The following is a 17,291-nucleotide window of genomic DNA, read 5'->3' as shown; positions in this document are numbered from 1 at the left end:
GCACCCTGCCCATGGGCCTACCATAGGGGTGACTAACATGAAGTTAAGGGGAGGTTGGAGGGGCTGGCAAGTAGGTATACCTGCGCAGCCGACGTGACAGTGCAAGACTGCACGTGGGTCTCGCAATGACCGACCCGTAGACATTCTTTTACAAGGCCGCTCCTGTGGGTGGCACAACACGTGCTGCAAGCCCACGAGCGGCATTTGCATTTACAAGCCCCGGCACTCCTGGTGCACTAGACTAGGGACTGACAGTAAACCAAATAAGCCAAACAGGGATACAATAGATACATCATTTTAACATAGGGAGCACTTGCGCTATGGCACTGATCAGCAGTGACACGGCGCCCAAAGCATATACCAGCAAAACATCGTAAAACAGTAGAGGCAAACAGAAAAAATGGAGGAGAGACTCAAGCCAATGATGTCAGGTCTAACATGGCTACACTATACTGTATCCTAGCTAGGTAAATACGGAGAGAGAGAGGACAGAGGAGAGAAAGTGAGGGATAAAGGAGGAACAAGTTGAGAGAAAGAGAGAGACAACGTGAAACTAGTTGCTTCTGGTTCTTACTGGTAACCTTACATATTTTGTACAAACTTCAACTCTTACTTCATACAATGTTTCATTTTTAATATCAGTACGATATTGTTAAAGTAGCTCTTGTACCTCCCAGTTCTCTTCTCACCCTTAACTGCTGCTGTGTTTTGCCAGGTGCCCATAATGGAGTGAACATTCTTATTATGTAATCAGAAAAGAACAAGTCTGGCTTTAGGAATTTTGAGGAAGGTATCCGTGAGTTAGTGGGAATGGTACTCCGACCGGCATTGTAATGAAGAACTACAGCAATCTTTGACCCAAAATGTCATCCGGCAAAAATGCAGTTGCTACATGCATGACTGAGTGACCATCCATGTGTGTATCAATGGGGTGACATCTTACTGTTCATCCTAATGGAGCGGACCAGTTCATGCAAGTCAGTATGTGCCCTCTGAGAAGATACACAGTAACAATGAATGTGGACAAGTATAAAGGGCCACATGTATCAAATTTGGAAATTGTGATTACCTATTTGCGATTTCCTGAGAATCGCAATTAGGTAATCTCAGACCACCATGTCTGTGATTACTTTTAAAACAATCTTTTTTTGTAAAGCAGCCTGTTTTCCTTAAAGGAAAACGGGTTGCGATTAGAAAAAAAAGAAAAGTTATCCTTTCATTTTTTATGAGCAGGTAGGGGTCCAAGGGACCACTGCGTGCTCTTAAAAAATGCTTTTACAAACATTCTTTGGGGACCCCTTCCTATTTGCGAATGGGTTACAACCTACTTGGAGAAGGTGATAAAATGCAAATGTTTTGCGATCGCATTTGTTACACAACATTCATACATACTGATGCGATTCAGTATTAGGAAGGGATGCCCTAAACATGCCCCTTCCCCATACCGACTCACAAAGCACAATTTGCGATTCGGGAACAGGTTACCAAATCACAATTTGGGTTTGATACATGTGAAATGCCAATTTTTGAGTTTGCAAATGGGCCGATTCTGCGAATCAGCCCATTTGCAAACTCAAAAGGCTTCATACATGTGGCCCATAGTCCCTTTTATCACCTACATAAAGGAGATGTGTAGACTGCCCATCCCCCCCTCCCTCAGTCCGCACTTCTTGAAGAAGGCTGTCACCCAGCAAAAGTTACAGTTGTCTGAGGGGTTGTCAGAAAGGAAAACACAATCCATCCTAGTTTTAGAGCAGGGGTCTCAACCCGTTTCTGTAATAAGAGCTACTTATGGTCAATGGAAATCCTCCCGTGCTATCAATCAATCAATCACGGAATTTGTATAGCGCGCTACTCACCTATGCGGGTCTCAAGCCGCTGAAACGGGCGCTACTAATATTAGTGATGTAATAGTGATTACCCCATTCAAGATTGTCAGCAGTGATCACATCAGTGCAAGAGGCAAGGTTTCCAGCACAAATATAAAAAAAATGTTTGACAATTTGAGATGATTGTACATGGTTAATAAATAAAAGCTTTAGTTGCAATTCCCCTGGCACTAAGGTAATAATAGGAGTAATAAACCTCCCCGACTCTATAATAGCTTTAAAAACATTTTGAAAACACAACTATTTTTCGTCAAACATCAGCTTTTGAGTTCTGAAAACAGACACATTTTCATCTTGAGTACATGCTTTCAAATTTTGATTGATATATATATATATTAATTGAACCAAGCGAAAGCTTCTATATTAGTAGGCTAGGCTGCATGAAGGAGAGCTACTAACATGTAGCTCGAAGACAGTCATTTTCTTAAAAGCCTGATGTTTAAGTCACCACTATAACCTTTGAAACAAAGATACGTGCAATCTCAGGCTTTTGTGAGAGTTTACGCCTAGTTCTATTTTCTACGTGAATGGGGTATCGGCTGAAACTGATACATTGTATTTATGTATACTTTAATGTGATGCACTGTGACATTACCAACGACTTGAGCAGAGTTATACAAAGCTGGAAAGTGATTATTAAGGCATCGCAGGTGTGTGGGAGTTGGTGATGGACATAAGAGGTTAAATTCAGAGAACCCCCTCTCCCTAACCCCACAGTCGAGTCGCCACAAAAAATGTACATTTGCTCCTGTGTGAGTACTCCTACATTTTCAGAAAAAAAAACGATTTCTTCGTGATTTCTCAAGAAAATCTAAGACAGTTGTAGTGCACAATTTAAAGGGGATACATTCAACGCAAATGTTGTCCACATTTATTTATTGGCACATCCAAAAGAAAAAAATGTTCTGTCAAAAAAACTGTTTACTTTCCATCGTCAACCACTATGTCTACAGATGATTTCTTTAACTATGAAGTTTGAAACGTAGAATTCCACAATACTTATTACAAATATCTATAAATCTGCCAGTCCTGATTTTGGGAATTCGGAATGTGAGTAGACAGATGATTTCTTTGTTTTGTGCGCAATCCGTTTATAAGGCAGGCCCTAGAATAATGTTATTAACTTTTATTAACAGAACTTAAGCCACACCCTTCCCTCATGGATCAGAGCAAAATATCTGTAAAATCTTAACATTCGATTAAAAATGCCATGGCGTAGCTACTGAAAGGGCATATAAACCCCTATAAGACTCATTTGGGTGTTCACGTGAACTCCTCACATAACTCTATCATGCCTGGTTCAAATCTGAGAGCATATTTGCTCAGCCTCGCGTCCGTTTTAGGTGTACGCATTTTGCAGTTGCACACATGCCAGCACTCCCGAATCTGGCAGGATATTTTCGAACACGTTCCTTACCTCCCGCCTCCCGGGGATCTAAAACTTCTATTTCCCGTGCTTTTGCTTTCGACTGGGCAACAGTCAACCGGGATGCTGCGTTATAATGATTGGCAGACAGAGGGAGAGTTTGAGAGTTCCACTTCTACCCCGTGGAACATGTCATAGGGAAACATAACCCGCCCCGGAAAAGTAATCTCACGCTTCCCGGAAGAAACCGCCCTCATACCCCGGAAAAGAACGCACCACAAAGGATCGGCGTGTCGCACGCGAGCCGCTACTCCAGGCTCTGCGCAGACAGTGACCCCCGCGGTCTTGTGTGGTGTTGAAGGGAACGGCGAACAGCCTGCACGGCCTCGGGCACCGGCGGAGGGAGCTGCGCCTCCTGGATAAGGCGAGGGCAGCCTTCAGACGCAACACAGGCGAGGACACAGCATGGTAAGGTTAGTGACGGAAGCCCTCCTTGACAGACTGGGGACGAGGGCGCGCAAGGATGGCCATAAGCTGTTGGTCGCCAGGAGGGGAGGTTAAGGTTAGCGGGGAGATGGACGCAGAACAATTTTTTTATTGTGCAGATTTCTAGCTGGCAGGCGGAAACACTATGTATCAGTTGGCGTCTAGGTTTAGATCACAAATAAAGAAGCATGGAGCCCCATTTCACCACATGGCAAATGAATGGGGGTGGACTATGGGAGATTCAAGGACCCTTTATCGCGTTTTACGGGGGAGGGGGTGGGTGTGGGGGATGCGGTCGGAAGAGCACTGAACATATTACACATATTAAATGCCAGAAGGTGTCAGCGTGCCTGTCAGAGGGGGCGTTGTCAGGCTTAAGTTCTGACAGGTATTGCCAGCCTGTTTCCTGTATGAGCACCTGTGTGAGTTCCCTGATGGGTGTTGCCCTCGAATTTAGTGTGTTACTTCCCATCAGAGTACTTGGCTCTGCTGGATAAGAGATCTACCCAAAGGGTACTGCTTTTCGGGTGGGTGACTACCGTCTCCATTTCCAGAAACCGGGACGTGGATGTGATAGGATTGGGGAAACATATTGTTGGAAATATTAATTACATCAGCGATGCGTTTGAAGGGAGAGAGACTGACAAGGGAATTTGAAGGTTTTTAACACTGGCCAACTGACTCCAGCATCTATGAGGCATGAAATGGGTTTGCTATCGGTCACAAACTTTAGAAGTTGGCAGCAGGCAATCGGGTTTAAAATGTCATAGGTGACCACAATTGAAACATCTCTTTTTCCTTGCTTTCTTCCTGTCTTCCTCACCCCACCACGAGCACATCTTTTATCAGTCCCCTTGCCCTCCCTTTTACCGTCTGTTTTAACAATTGCATCGGCGAAGTCATACTTTTATATTCGTTTGAATCATTTTTCCTCTCGTCTCGTGCCGCACAATCATGATTCGCAACTGTGACCATCTCTGCAAACCCTTTCGTTTACCACCTAATGCCTACAGTGCTCAACTGTTCCTCGACTTTCGACAACAATCCCTACACAAAGCTGCACATACAGCTTTCTATAGTATTTCTAAGTAATCTGGAAGAGACTCTTCTTTGTTTTTTGTTTTTTTTAAATCTTTGTCCATTCGTGCTTGACCGGACATCTTTCCAGCACAGCACCCAACCCCTTTTTAGCAGCAGCCAATACATCATTAGTAGGTGCATATGGTGACCGATCTCCTCTTTCCATCAATTGACATCTGCTCGCTTAGCACCACTAATCTCAACAACTGATCCACATCTGCCCTATTAGCTTTATACCATTCATACACAGTCTGCAATTCCTCACAGACTGTCACGGGGTTCTCACTGATGTTGGGGAACCCTTTGGACATGGTTGGTCATTCTTCCACCAAGCAAGACCAAAGTGAAGGAGAGCTTCTGGAAAATCCTCTTGGGTTCGTTTTTGGTAATGTCACTAGAAGAATGTGTGTGTGATGCCTCGCAGGCATTCATTAATGATCTCCTAGCTAACTAACTCTCAGTGGATCCAAGACTAACCCAGGTAATAGAAGGATTTAAAATGTGGTGGATTAAGGGACTAGCAGGGAGCCATCAGACACAGAGTCTAGATCCGGTCCTTAGGGCGATCAAATCAGCCTCTCATTGTCTGCGATATGTGCCATCTTCTAAAGCTTCGCTGCTGGCCACTCTCAGTCAATGGTCTTGCTGAATCATTAGGATTTACCCTAGACCCCAAACTTGACATGGTCAGTCACATCAAGAACTCCGCAAAGAGTGACTTCTTTAACCTGAAGCTTTTCAACAAAACGAAACCCTTCATCCTGCCTGAGGACCTCAAACAAGCCACCCAATCCCTGGTGTTATCCAGACTCGACTACGGAATTGCTATCTTTTCCGGTACAGCGAAATCCCACCTAGCCCCCCTCAAAACAACTCTAAACATAGCATCCAGAATCGTCACCGGACTCAGGCGATTTGAGCACATTGCACCTGCACTCAAAGATCTTAAATGGCTCCCAATAGAAATGCGTGCCAGCTTCAGAACTGCCTGTCTCGCACACTAAGCCCTCCACACAGGAAAACCTGAATACCTGGCCTCCAAACTCAAAATGGCCGGCCAGACTAGGAACCTCAGGAGTTCCAACTCCCTTCTGCTCATTCCTATGAAAACACGCAAACAGAAAACCGCTGCATGTTCCTTCTCCGTAAACGCACCCAGAATCTGGAACACCATCCCAGCAGAAATTAGGACTATCCCGTCCTTTGTAAAATAAAAAAAAAACTCCTAAAAGACCTCTACCTCAGCCGTGCCTTCCCGGACAGGTAAACAGCGCTATAGGGCACTATAAATGCTGTAAAGCGCTCCAATACCCGCGCTTCTGGCTAGAGCTATATAAAACTCATAAAATAAAAACATATAAATACATCTTTTTGTCTGATGTTTTCTTGTACTGGCCAGTGTCCTGACTCCCTGGAAATTCAAAGCATCCAATATATCTTCTTCTTCAGATTCAGATTTCTCAGTGGTGATTTGCGGAAATAGCGGAGGCGAGGCAGTAGGGGGGCATAAGTCCTTCATTCCACGTATTTGCGACTCATGCGTTCTCGTTTTTGCTTCCTCGTATCATTTTAGGAAAGTCGGCCATTGTTCGTTATCTAATTTCTCGGATCCTTCACTTTTTTCTCTTTCAGTTGTTTAAGATTTATAACTCAAAAAATCATTCCTCTTGAAAGGACTTCTGTCTGTCTTCATTAGTGAGTCCCATCCACTATGTCTACAAGAACTTGCTCATGCCGTTTCCATACTGCTGGTACATAGCATGACAGGATTCCTTTTTGCTCGGGGCTCCAAGGCTTTTGATTAGCTAGCCTCCCTTTTCTCCTCTTTTTTTGTATTCATAGGAATATAGAGGTGTCTGCCAGCTTTCTGCTGCAACTCATCTAGAGTAGAAAGGAAAAGTGTACAGATGTTGAGGAGGGAGGCTGGAATTACCCCACACTCATGCTCACTGAGCTCTTTGCTTTGGGAATTTTCTATTTAAAGCTATGAACCTCACAGTAACCCCTGGATGGCTGAATCAGTCAACCTTTGTTGCATACAAATTCAACCATATAGGGTCTGCACTAGGTTCCTGACACTCATGCCTAACTTCCATTTTTTTACTCTACTTCTACTAATCTGTCCTTACCTTTAATTGCATTTATGCTCTCCAGTGTCCTTGGAATACAACCCTCCCTTCCCCGCACCAGTTACACAAGCCAAACTGACCCGTCGTTTCCTACCCAAAAGACAACACTTCACATTTCCTGAGAATCTCTAAAGCACAAAAAACAAGCACAGACTTAATATTTATCAAATTGAAATATGCTAATGCTGTCTGTCTTTGTCGGAGGGCAGAGTGCCAGGCTGTGGCCCTCCTCAATTCCCCTGGAAATTACCTTTGAAACCTGGGGTCGTCATATGGAGCTTAGCCTAGTTCTCTTCCTTCCTCAGGCAATTGAAGGCAGCTCCCAGCCAGAGCTTCAAATTGTCTAAGATGTGACACAAGTACCCACACATCTTCCCAAGTCTGAATAGGTTTATTCATCAAATCAAGCAATTGCTTCAAATGAGAGTACACATGACAGAAACCGAAACTCAGATTAGCAGCTGCAGAGCTTTCTTATGAGAGAAACAAACAAGTATTGGCAATGCTATAGGTTTCGCATTTACTAGAGTTTAAGCTATTGACATTTACAATGGCAATAGCTCAAACTCTTGTAAATGCAAGAACTATTTCACTTCAAAGAAGCAGCCATCCATTGTCTGGTCCTGCTCGAAAGTGAAAGCGGGCATGGCGAGGAAAGCTGGTCGTGCCTGCAGTAAGAGAAACTAATTAAAGGAAATAGCGCTTACAGACTCAATAAGATCTATTCTGTCGCTACAGAAGCAAGAGGGCTAGTCACTGTGAGAGGTTACAAATACAGACACGGCGGGACCGAGGAGGGACTAAAATGCCTAATAACGACTCGGAAGCCAGTGTTTACAAAGGACAATGACACAAGCCAATTAAAAATATGGGTGGAAAGTGGGTGGGGCTTCAAAGCATACTCCACTGCTGCATGCCTCGTAGCAGTGCGTGCACTGCCCAGTTTCGACCTAAAAAGGACCTTGGAAAAGGTGCAAGAGTTATCAGATGCTTAACTAAACATTTATGAATCCTCACTTAACAGTGCTAAGCACAAGAGTGAGACTGAAATGTCAAAAGCGAGAGAACAGAACAGACTATGTAAAATAAAGGCACAAGAAGGAAAGCAAAATGGCAGAAAGTGAATCAAATGGTGTCTGCTATTCGAGTGGTTTAGAGCAATTTTTGGACAAGTCCGCAACATGAGACAACTACTAGTTCGCTGCATCTGATTCTATATTGTCTCCCTGTTTTATGGTGTTTTTGGGGGGTATTTCTATCTGTATTTACCCATATTGAGTTTTTGGGAATTGTTATCTGTACATATCCATATTTATTTTTGTTTTGTGAATAAATTAAGTTAAAACTGGTATATTTCCACATTTATGTAACTGATAAATGTGCATTTATGTTTGAACGTCTGATAGGTTCCAATGATAAAAACACCCACAGATGATAAATTAATGCACTTCTATGAAAACATGAACATTTTAGTATCAAGGTTGTGCATATCTGCTTCTGTTTCAGCTGCTTTACTAAAATGCTATTCTTTCTTTAACCCCTTACCTGCCATTACGCACAGCTATTAGCCTGGCAGTCATGACTGACAGCATTTAGAATCGCTCAAGAAAGAATTACATTTCCGCTTTTAACCACATCTAAAAATAAATACAGGAAAAAAAATGTTCTTCTGTCTGTTTCTAACTGTCAAAAATCTGTAAAAAACGAAAACAGGGAACCTTAATTATATAGCTGTTGTTCATAGTCCTTTCTACCTGCACCATAAATTTGGGAGGATGCATATCGGCCAGCCCTGGAAAATCAGCAAGAGTCTTGCAGTCTTCTTGGTGGACAGGTGTTTGCTTTTCTGTTTTGGTGGCAGGGAGTCTGACAAAAAAGGTCAGGATCCTTTTTTCAAGTTGTCTCACTGTCCATACACCACAACTTTACTGCTGCCTGGGTACTGTTCTAGTCAATTAAACAATCCCACAGTACTCTACAACAAGCAAAGAAGGCAGTGTGATGTCCCACAAAAGGGAAATAGGCTTGTATGGCTTCAAGATGCGATTCTACCTTCTTGGTCGACTTGACTGCCTAAGAGCATCCATGCCAGGTCACTCCAATCTCTGCAGCATTGAAATCAGCACACAAAGCATCATGCCAGTCTCAAAGATGTAGATCTGCAAAGCACAGCTGTTCACCAGGTGCTATTTTGAGCTCTTCCCTTCTGCTCCTGGTATCTTCATTTTCTGTGATCGACAGGTGGTGGTTGGAGCTTGCCACATAGTACTATCGTTTTAGTCATTTGACTGGTCAGCAAAACAAGTCTTCAGTCTCAGCAGCACTTGATGCTTCAGGCAGTGATCTTTAAGATAATGCTGTAACAGCTGACCATAATTCTTTTTGTTTCTAAGGCACTTTCTCTGTACTCAGGCCAGTCCTTTCTCTGGCTGTTCTTAACAATGCAAGTCAGTCCTCCCAATCATTCCATAATGTTTTCACTCATCAGTCCCTGTGATGAGCTCACTGTGCTCCACACGCTGACTACATTAGCTCTTGGATGGCTGCAGCAGCCCGCAGATTGCTTTTCAACCTCCCTCTGCCTTAAATTGAGTTCCACGACACAGAGGTCTTTAGTCTCATCCAATATCATTCATTATGTTACAGGACGCAGTGATCGCGTTCGCTTGGTCGTCCGTTTTTAATTGCAGAGCCCCCTTTTACAGAAGGCTACATCCGATCAGGGACTGTCCACCCTCCCATTGTTTTAACCAGTTCTTTCCTCTCTGGATGTTTCAGAAGCCTGTCAGTTACTTGTTTGTTCATATTTGAACCCGCAATTCTTCCTAATTGACCCCCTCCTTGTTAACAGACACTGTCTTGGTTTGATTATTTGCTGTGGGAGATTCATCACCCCGCCAGCAACCTCTTCTACCTAGTTTGTGCCTTTCTGCCCTCTGTTAGACTCGTTTTTCCCTTGTTTTTCTGCCCTAATGCCCTCTATTAGACTCGTTTTTTGTGCCCTTCTGCCCTCTGTTAGGCGCCACCCCAGCATCACTCGTCACCACCAAAGCATCACTCAGCACCACCACAGCATCACTCAGCACCACCACAGCACCACCCCAGCATCACTCAGCACCACTCAGCGCCACCCCAGCACCACTCAGCACCACCACAGCACCACTCAGCGCCACCCCAGCATCACTCCGCACCACCACAGCACCACTCAGCGCTACCCCAGCATCACTCAGCACCACCACATTATCACTCAGCACGACCACATTATCACTCAGCACCACCACAGCACCACTCGGCACCACCACACCATCACTCAGCACCACCACAGTACCACTCAGCACCACCCCAGCATCACTCAGCGCCACCCCAACACCACCACAGCACCACTCAGCACCACCACAGCACCACTCAGCACCACCACAGCACCACCACAGCACCACTCAGCACCACCACAGCACCACTCAGTGCCACCACAGCATCACTCGGCACCACCACAGCACCACTCCAGCATCACTCAGCGCCACTCCAGCATCACTCAGCGCCACCCCAGCATCACTCAGCGCCACCCCAGCATCACTCAGCGCCACCCCAGCATCACTCAGCGCCACCCCAGCACCACTCAGCACCACCACAGCACCACTCAGCACCACCACATTATCACTCAGCACCACCACATTATCATTCAGCACCACTCAGCACCACCACTCAGCACCACCACTCAGCACCACCACAGCACCACCACAGCACCACCACAGCACCACCACAGCACCACCACAGCACCACTCAGCACCACTCAGAACCACCACAGCACCACTCAGCACCACCACAGCACCACTCAGCACCACCACAGCACCACTCAGCACCACCACAGCACCACTCAGCACCACTCAGCACCACTCAGCACCACCACAGCACCACTCAGCACCACTCAGCACCACTCAGCACCACCACAGCACCACTCAGCACCACCACAGCACCACTCAGCACCACCACAGCACCACTCAGCACCACCACAGCACCACTCCGCACCACCACAGCATCACTCAGCATAACCACAGGTTATAGGTGTCACATTTGCGAAAGTTATAACTATTGGCATTGTAAATGACAAAGTTAATAATTTAGCTATTTTCAAAACCAACACATAAATACAAAAATTGTCATTTACAAGACCAATAGCTCAAACTTTCCTAATGCGAGACCTATTGCATTGCAAATGCTTGTTTTAATCTCCTCTTTCCAACACTCTGACTCACACTAATTATTCTCCACTCCCCTCCCCCAAATAAAAATAGGTGAAAGAACTGAACATATATCAAGTGAGTGAATACGAGGAAGAAAGGCTGTCCCAACGCACCACAGTAACTTCATTTTACACATAACTGCGTTATCCAGACAGCAAGCTCAGACAAACATGACCAGACTGTTCCCACTACTAAAACATCCTGCAGGAGAGTATCTCACAACGTGGGCAGATGACCAGCTCTTCCTTGAACAAAATCAAACACTCGAGCTGGGAGCCAGCGCTACAACCACAAAGCTACTATTATGTGGACAGTGGTCCCACGGGTAGTGATGCAATCTGTAAACAAATATAAAAGTGGGACGGCAGTCACCCCATCAACTGGCACTGACCTTTCCCCTTCTTTTAGCGCCCACAACACACACAGATACGCACATGACTGTACACACAATACCCGTCTCTCACACACCCTAATCACTGTAGGTCGTACCGAGCGTCTCCCTCTAGGAAATGCAGTCTGTGACAAGATAGGATGTCCAGAGACAGGAATCCAAGCGCATTTCTACAGACTCGCTTAACCCATGAGTTGCCGGCACGGACTGTGAACGATGGTACAAGAACTTTTCCATTCCAATTGTCAGACTAAAAAAAGTGGCAATTAAATATTATAGGATTCAAGCAGGTGAGGTATGGCAACTTTATTAACTCCGGGGTCAGACACTACCCAAGTATAGTGATGCAAGTACCTTCCAACCTAGTAGAGTGAAAACCAGGAAGCAATTTTAGCAGCCGCGGTTATGGCGTATACTTTTCTCTTTTACAGACGGCCCACTTGGACGGGCTCGCCTGCTTTCCTTCTGAAGTAAAAGGTTTCTTATCTTTATGGGGCCATGTGTTTAAACATGGACCGATAAAGATAAGAAACCTTTCACAGCCGAAGGAAGGCAGACGAGCCCCTCCAAGTGGGCCGTCTGTAAAAGAGAAAAGTATACGTCACAAAAACCTCTTTCCCAATGGCTGGCCACCATTTAGCATAAACGGTGACGCCGGCCAATGGGAAAGAGGGGCGAGGCTTAAAGCCCTTTACTGAAAGCCTTCCAAATCATTAAATCTCGCCAGCGAGACTGCACATGTGCGCAGCCCACTCCAGCCGAAACCTAAAAAGAGATACAGACCTTGGGGTCTCTGCTACAGTGAAATGTCCTGCTAAGCCCAGTGGTCCCTAAGGAGAAATTATTTGTTTTTATGCAAAGGTTAGCAGGAACAACCCTCCTAAGGAAAGTTGTGAGTGAAAGATGTGGCACAGCAGGGAGAGGTGTGCTGCAGCGGCCAGAGCAGCTGACTCCGGGGCTCACCGTCCGATCCCCGCTGCCAGCAGTAGCACCATGCAACTATGGGCAATAGCTCACTTAATCTCAAAATGGCTCCCAGCGTCTTGAGACCCTTAGGGGTGATTCGTTCGTGCTTAACAAATACCTGATTTATAGTGTACTTCGTCTTCATACACCCTGGTTCCGGAGTGTTTGTGTCGACAAGGTGATGTTGCAAAGCTAGATATTGCAGGGGCATCATTTTCTGTAGAAGCTGAGCTACATGAAGAGTAGTCACCATCGTTTTGCTATATTTGGTATTTACCTTTGTGTTGCTCTTCCTAAATCCTTACCTTTAACCTACCTACGTGTACATATGCCTGAATTCCTTCGTCTTTGTAATTCTGGTTAGGAGAAACATAAAAACATATGTGAGATTTTTGCTATAACCTGATCTTTAATGACGGTTTGGTCATCAGAGGGTTATCATAGTCAATTGCACTGTGTACTGGTTATGCCTAATTTCATTAAAAGAAATTACTTATAAAGATGTCCTGCACCACTTAACTCCACACCATTTTCCAGACTCATCTGTGGACATGAGCCTTATGTCCTCATCTCTTGTCCATTCTGGAGCAATTGCTAGAGGCATTTCAATCTACTTCATTTGTGCACATGATGCCTCTACCATCAAGGGTACTGATGGGTCTGCAAAGCCTCAGTCTGCTCTTAGTTTGGTGCGACTGTCAGCAAAGATAAAAATTCTAATAACTCCCAATGTGGAAGAGGGGAGCATCCTTCCACGCTACTAGGGATCTGCTGTCCTCCCGCATCAACATGGTACATCCGTGAAAACCCAATCTCTGACTCTGCGGGATAGCCCTGCCCTACATATTTTAAAGAACAGGGTAGTACAGAGACAGATGGTGTCAGCACAGCCTGTCACTTGAACTGGTGCATCACTTGAAATTTTGGCGAAAACCAGGCAAGTTCATATAAATCTATAGTCAGATACCCTTTACTAACTAGCATCCCAATATGTTCTTGGTGTCTGATTCCATGGGAATGGCAGAAATCCCATAATTCCATTAAATAATTTGTTTCTTTCTGTGCCTTGTCATTTTACTTCTGATGTTTTGTATGAACGAAAGCGCTGTTGACTGAAGGTGTCATAAATGTTACTATCCGTTGTTTGATTTAAGCTGAACAAAAAAGAAAGGTCATCTCAAATACTGGATTCAGGATTATGTACTAAGTCGGGGCGGTGGCTAGGAGAGGGCTACTACCTTTCCATGACAACAGTGCCATCAGATAGATACTAACGTCTGTTCTTTTTAGCTACCTTTCCCTGCCACCCTGCCCCATTCTCCTTCTTTATGGACGACCTCCGAGCAATGCAATATTACATGCCTGTTTTCTTCGCTGATTTTAGAGTTGTCCATAGGCTACTTAGTTATAATAAAGAACTACAGTGCTAACATCGCTCACAAAATCTCCCCGCTCTGTGCACCATGCTGTTAGACTAAACAGTGTAGTATTTCACTTTCCTCCTGGGGCAATATGTTGGGGGAAGATATTGCATCTGTCCTACAAATTTTTAGTAAGAACCGATGACATGAACATTTTCTATACCCTTCCAACTGTTGGTTATAATCATTTATGGCTGAAGGCATAAGATATGTGTTGCATGAGTGTTCCTTCCTTCTGGACATTTAGGAGTGAGACACAGCTTGCAGAAAATGGTTTCGGCTGCGACCCATTGCAGCAAGTGTACATAGTGAAAGTCAATGGTTGTAAGAAGTGTGAATGTGTAACTAAGCATTATGTCCCACTATTTGCAAGACCATTTGACAAATTCTGATTATTAATAAAATGAGTTGAGCTTACTGTTATCAAACTAGAATCACCCTGTGCACTCAACTCTTTCCACAATGTTCACATTGCATCCACAACCACATACGTGCGCCCACTAATCAGACAAGGTTTAGTGCTATGACTCCGTACAACAACAACAATTGCAGCCAAAGTAATCTCCGACTCCATTTTTCATTTTAAATAAGCGCATCCTTATATGAGCCGGAGACTGAAAAGCATGGAAACGGTCAATGATCTAAACCCATACAAAGCAGTCCTTCAGTCCCAGATGCTTCTTTCCCCTTTTTTAAATGCACACAATGAAAAGGCTTTTGCATGTCTGTACAAAGAGGCAAAAAAAGAAACCGAAAAAAACATATGGCATACAAAATAAAAGAATGAAATGCCTCTAACCACGCCTAAGTTGAAGGAGCAGTCCATCAATTTGGCACAATACTGGCCATTTTAAGTGTGGTAATGCCTGTATGCAAAAGAGAATCTCGCACCTTTACAAAAATTGATTTAAAAAGCAACTTGTTTACTAAACTCCAAATATTACAGAATGCGGCAGCCCGGTTGGTACTGGTATTACCACCAAGGTCTGCCTCTGTACCTAGCCTAAAAAAAAAAAACTACACTGGCTCCCATTGCGGCAAAGATGTCAGTTTAAAATCCTAAGTCTCACCCACAAACTCCTCTATGGTACAGGCCCCACCTACCTGGCAAATAAATTGGCGTGGTATAAACCATCCAGAACTTTACGTTCAAGTACGAAGTCCTTTCTTGTTCAACCTAAGTCGCGTACCTCCAGAAATGGATGCAGGGCTTTCTCCTATCTGGCACCGCAGCTAAGGAATACATTGCCTTCCCACTGGCTGTCTCTAACCATCTAGCGTTCTGCAGGAGCCTGAAAACATGTCTCTTTCCTAAGTAATCTCCCTCTCACCCACTTTTTGCTCCCTGCAATGGTTAATTACCGTTTCTCTGCCAAGCGCCCTGAGACCTTTTTGGTGAATTGTTGCGCTATATAAAAGCTTTTGACATTTGACATTTAAAGGTGGCTGTGGCCTTGTGTCCTCTCTTAAAGAGCCAGGATTTAATTTATTGATTACTTACTGGTAATATAATTACTCCAGATCCATCTTCCTTAACTCGGTCCTTAGGTTGCCCTCCACCCGAGGAATCTGCCTCCCCATAACTCCTTTGTTTTTTACCCAAACTCCAAGAAGAAAAAAATCCTCAAAACTGCCTCATTGTATTTGTCACAAGCGAAAGGTTTTTTTTTCCAGAGTTAAATTTCCTATGGCCCTCGGCTCTGTGTGGATAGCTTGTAGAGCCCAGAAATGTTACCAGAAAGGGTTTCACTGAACTTCTGTGACTTAAGTTTCCGAGAACCGGTCAGTACTGCAATAAGGGTGGGAAGGTGGATGGCATGGAAGTGATCCTTGAGACAGTCTGCTATCCAAGTGAGTGTTTTCCCCTGAACACCAAGGTTGTGCCATGAAGATAATAGAATGATGTGGAAGGCTCAGTCGAATGGTACAGACAACTCTAATTGGATCAAGGTGGCAGATCCGCCATGATTTACTAATAATTGAAGATCATCTGAGATTGAAACCAAGGCTTACTCAGTGTTGGGAGCCACGGAGACTCATATTGAGAGGGGCCAATAGTTTGATGGACTTTAAAACTTTGAAAGCAAAGCATTAATGACATTTCGAGAATTTTCATTGGCAAAGGGGGAAGAGAAATAGGGAGTTATTAAGGCAAAAAGGACCTGCCGTAGGCTTTTTACGAAATATGAACCATTAAGCTTGTTTCCATGCTTGCATAACTGTGTATTTAGTTATTGCTAGATAAGAGTTCTGTTAGTGCTGGGCTAACGTTGGAGCAGGAAGAAGAAAGCTGAGGTGGGGCATAGGTCTAACCAAGAGCTAGAATGATCAACAGAAGCTGAACTTTACGATCACAAGGGACAAAGTTAAGAATAAAAGAAGGAAGACGGGGAGTCAGAGAGATTGGGTAGGTTGTATGGAAAGTTAGTGCACGAAGGGTTGATAAATGAAATTATCATTTTAAAGATTTCCTTTAACAAAATAGAGGTCCAGCAGCAGGAACCTCTTTGCTGTAGGCTCATAGAATCTTTTGGCAGCTGTGGCATGTTCACACAGAGTAATCTGACTGCAAATCTCTAAATATTGTCTTTTTTCTCCTCCTGCCCCATGTTTTTTTTTTTTGTTGTTGTTATATTTCTTAAGTCTTGGGTATATCGGGGGAATGGGAAGACGGCTACTAGTAGATTTTAGAGGAATAATCTTGTTAAGCGAGTCCTTGATCCTGGAGTTAGCATTGTTAGCAGCCGAGGATGCGAGGGGGCAGGTAAGAATCTGGGTAGGAGTAAGTAAAGAAAGTTTGAGCCAAGCTCTCTCAAGAGTGGCTGTGAAGCAGAGAGAACGGCGATGGCCAACATGAAGGGATCAGCCAAGTAAAGTGACAAGCGAAATGGTCTGACCATGGAAGTTGGTAGGGGATCGCCGAAAGCTTATGATCAGGTGGAGCAAATATAATGTCTGATATGAGGAAATTAGATTTGGAGCATTGAAGTGCACCAGGCAATAGTCCAACTGCACGCTCCCACACCCCTCACATGACCCACTGACACAAAAGAGAGGGTGGAGCAATGAGCCATGTATGCTGGATGGAGCTGTATAGTATTAAGTAGGACATATGCTTTTAATATGCCCTAACAGCAAACTTCCAAATTGTCCCCTTTTTGCTGTGGAAAAGTTAGTAGCCCTGTTGGCTAACATAGAATTACTGACTGACCTCACAGTCCGGCTAACTTTTGAATGGGACTATTAAAATGGATATTTCAAGTTATCAAATTATTGTGGCATTAACTTGATTTCAAAGACTTATTTAATGTTACTTTTGAAA

The 17,291-nt window shown here is 44.3% G+C and overlaps 2 protein-coding genes across 3 annotated transcripts in view; one reads left to right on the top strand and one right to left on the bottom strand.

Annotated features, from left to right (window-relative positions):
• Positions 1 to 3,441, bottom strand: part of MRE11 (MRE11 double strand break repair nuclease) — a 468,980-nt gene extending 465,539 nt beyond the window's left edge. Inside the window, exon 1 of the mRNA XM_086935305.1 lies at positions 3,307 to 3,441. The gene's annotated coding sequence lies outside the window, so the exon portion shown is untranslated. The remainder of the gene's footprint in view (positions 1 to 3,306) is intronic.
• The window catches only part of ANKRD49 (ankyrin repeat domain 49), a 49,116-nt gene continuing 35,242 nt past the window's right edge, over positions 3,418 to 17,291 (top strand). Inside the window, exon 1 of one of the 2 annotated variants that reach the window (XM_086935307.1) lies at positions 3,418 to 3,728. The gene's annotated coding sequence lies outside the window, so the exon portion shown is untranslated. The remainder of the gene's footprint in view (positions 3,729 to 17,291) is intronic. The other variant, XM_086935306.1, reaches the window with a different exon arrangement.

Source organism: Lissotriton vulgaris, chromosome 8 (assembly GCF_964263255.1).
Source record: "Lissotriton vulgaris chromosome 8, aLisVul1.2, whole genome shotgun sequence".
Classification (NCBI taxonomy): Eukaryota; Metazoa; Chordata; class Amphibia; order Caudata; family Salamandridae; genus Lissotriton; species Lissotriton vulgaris.
The sequence above is the reverse complement of the archived record's forward strand: the minus strand, read 5'-3'. Positions and strand labels throughout refer to the sequence as shown.